Below are 3209 nucleotides of genomic sequence, written 5' to 3'. Positions count from 1 at the left end.
TTCTTCTTCTTCTTCTTCTTCTTCTTCTTCTTCTTCTTCTTCTTCTTCTTCTTCTTCTTCTTCTTCTTCTTCTTCTTCTTCTTCTTCTTCTTTTCAAGACAGGGTTTCTCTGTGGCTTTGGAGCCTGTCCTGGAACTACCTCTTGTAGACCAGGCTGGTCTCGAACTCATGTGAATCTCTTCTGAATTAGGCCTGCCTCACTGGGCTCTGGGCTCTGCTGGTGGGATGCTGTGGAGATCAGGGGACATGGGCCTTTATAAAGAGGCATTTCATCTGAAACACTTGACATGTGGCATCTATGAAGCTCTTAATGACCACAGAAGGTAGGAACTTTCTTCCACCCCCATGTCTGTTGGACTGCTGAGAAAACAGACCTTGTTGTGGAAAGGGACCAAGGTAAGGTTATTGTTGCTGTGGAGAAATGACTCTGTCCTCAAGACCAGAGCTTTTCCTTTGACGTCTGTGTCTTCTGGCCCAGGCTTGTAGGCTCCACAGCCTCTGTCCAGGTTGCTCTCCAGCCTGTCTGGCCTGGAGTCTGGAGGTTGTGTGATGCTGACCACACGGCACATAACTCCCACCACATATAGGGCTCGTTACACTGCAGCATCCTAAAGGTCAGGTGGGGGAGGGGGAGTCTATTCTACCCTGTCCCTCGAGGACACAGGGCCCCTCCTTCTGTGACCTTGCTTCCATAAGCATTGAGGCTTAGATGGACCACTATGAGGTAAGACTGTCTGCTGCATATCAATCCTGCCCTGGACCAGGGTATGTAATACATGTTTGCCTAATTGAGAATCCCTTTTTTTGGGAGCTTGGCCTCTACTTTTCCCTGGGAAAGGAAATGAAGAAAGTGATCACCAAAACAGGGTCCCCTGAATGGTGTCTTACAGCAGAAAACATTCTCTGGATAAAGAAAAGGAGGACATTTTTGGGAAAAAGAAACAGCATGTACGAAGACTTATCAGGAAAGGACCTGGTGTACACGGAGGTTTCTCTGTCCTGCCCCGCCCTGCAGCACTTTAAAAATAATCACTCAGAGGCTTAATATTAATTACAAAATATTTGGCCTATAGTTCATGCTCATTACTAACTAGCTCTTACATTAAATTAGCCCATTTCTATTCATCTATGTACAGCCATGTGGCCATGGCATTTACAGATCTGCTGGCATCTTGTTTCCTGGGCAGCTGCTTGTGTCTCTCTCCCATACTCTGCCCTTCTCCTCTCTGTATCTCTGTTTGGCTTTCTTGCCTAGCTGTACTCTGCCTGGCTGTAGGTCAGTTCAGCTTTTATTATCAACCAATGAGAGCAACACATATTCATAGCGTGCAGAAGGGTTATCTATCCCACAGCAACCTGGTGTGAACAGGAATTAGGAACCAGTGTGGCAGGATTATGGAGTGCAAGGTAAGAGCCAGGTAAGGTGGAGAGGCTGGAGAGAGAACCAGATCTGGAGTTAGAATGCTCTTGTTTTGGTCTGAGTATGGACTTGTGTGCTGTGGACTATAGACTGACTTTTAATTTTGGACCGCTGGACCACCAGCTCACAAAAAATGACATGGAGACTTATTATTATTATTATTTTTTTTTTTTGGTTTTTCGAGACAGGGTTTCTCTGTGGCTTTGGAGCCTGTCCTGGAACTAGCTCTGTAGACCAGGCTGGTCTCGAACTCACAGAGATCCGCCTGCCTCTGCCTCCCGAGTGCTGGGATTAAAGGCGTGCACCACCATCGCCCGGTTTATGGAGACTTATTATTAATTATGAAAGTTTGGCCTTAGCTTAGGCTTGTTTCCAACTAGCTCCTCTAACTTAAATTAACCCATATTTTTAAATCTGCATGCTTCCACATGCTCGTTGCCCCATCTCCATTATGCCCATCCTGGTTACCCCGAGTCTGGCTGGAGACTCTGTCTTCTTCCCAGAGCTTCCCAGGCTGGCATCCTGAAGAATCCCATTTGTATGTAGATCTAAGTCTTTGCCCATCCCTCTGCTAATGGAAACTTCTAGACTGATTCCGTGACTAGGAGGTTGTTAATAGAGCTGTAGTAAACATGTCGTGCTGGTGTCCCTGAGGTGTGGTGACTTAGAGCGTTAGGTCTGCACCAGGAGGGGTCCAGCTGGGTCAGACAGCAGAGCTGTTTTTAGGGTTTTTGAGGAACCTCCACAGTGATTTCCACAGTGACTGTATCAGTATATATTCCCACCATCAGTGTACATGGCTTCTCTTTTCCTGTGTACCCTCAATAGCATCTGCTGTTGTTGGTTTTCTCAGTGGCAACCATTCCACCTAGAGCAATATTTAAGGATGGTGAGGATTTCCCCATATATTTGTATATCTGTCTGTTTAGAGTTGGCAATTGTTTTCCCCTGGCTCTCTCTCTTCCTTTCTCTCCCTCTCTCTCCTTCTTCTCTTCCTTTCCTTCCTCTCCCTCTCCTTTCTTTTCTTCTCCCTCTCCCTCTTTCTTTTCATCTCCTGTAGCCCAGATGCGCCTTGAATTCACGACACAGCTGAAGTTAACCTTGAACTCCAGAACCCTCCGCCCCTCAAGAGCTGGGATTACAGACACGCGCTACCATAGCCAAAGTTTGTAGACTGCCTTCCTCATGCCTCCCTCTGCTGTACAAAGCAGGAAGAGCAGAGGAAGCTGAATTTACTTTTATAGCCAAGCCACTCCCATCCTAACAAAGCCATTCTCCTGCCTTCATCCATCACGAGGGTGGTGCCTCGGGACTTAATCTTCTAGTAAGACTCATCTCTTAATGCCGTAGTGGTGGCAATTACGTTACAACGTGAGTTTTGGAAGAAGACGTCAAACCATGCAGGCGTGGCCCTCAGCGGTCATTTACTTGCTGTATGACCTCACTGCTCGGCCTCAAGTGACTGGTCCAGGGCTGGGCACCTCATTTAAGTGCTTGTCCTTGGGGTTGTTTTTCTGAGCCAAAGGTGTTAGCTGCTACTGTGGGGAGATATTTAGACAAAACAAGGAACTAACACAGCTTGGGAGTGCTCAGGGGGACGAGATTGCAGGCTTGGGTTTCTATTGCTGTGATGAACACCATAACCAAAAGCAACTTCAAGAGGAGAGGGCTTAGAACTCACCTGGGAAGCTTACAGTTCATAGTCTCTCGTGAGGTAAGTCAGTCTGGTATAGCCATGGTATAGTCTCCCATGAGGTAAGCTAGTCTGGTATAGCCATGGTATAGTCTC

Source organism: Microtus ochrogaster, chromosome 10 (assembly GCF_000317375.1).
Source record: "Microtus ochrogaster isolate Prairie Vole_2 chromosome 10, MicOch1.0, whole genome shotgun sequence".
Lineage (NCBI taxonomy): Eukaryota > Metazoa > Chordata > Mammalia > Rodentia > Cricetidae > Microtus > Microtus ochrogaster.
Note: the sequence above shows the minus strand (reverse complement) of the source record.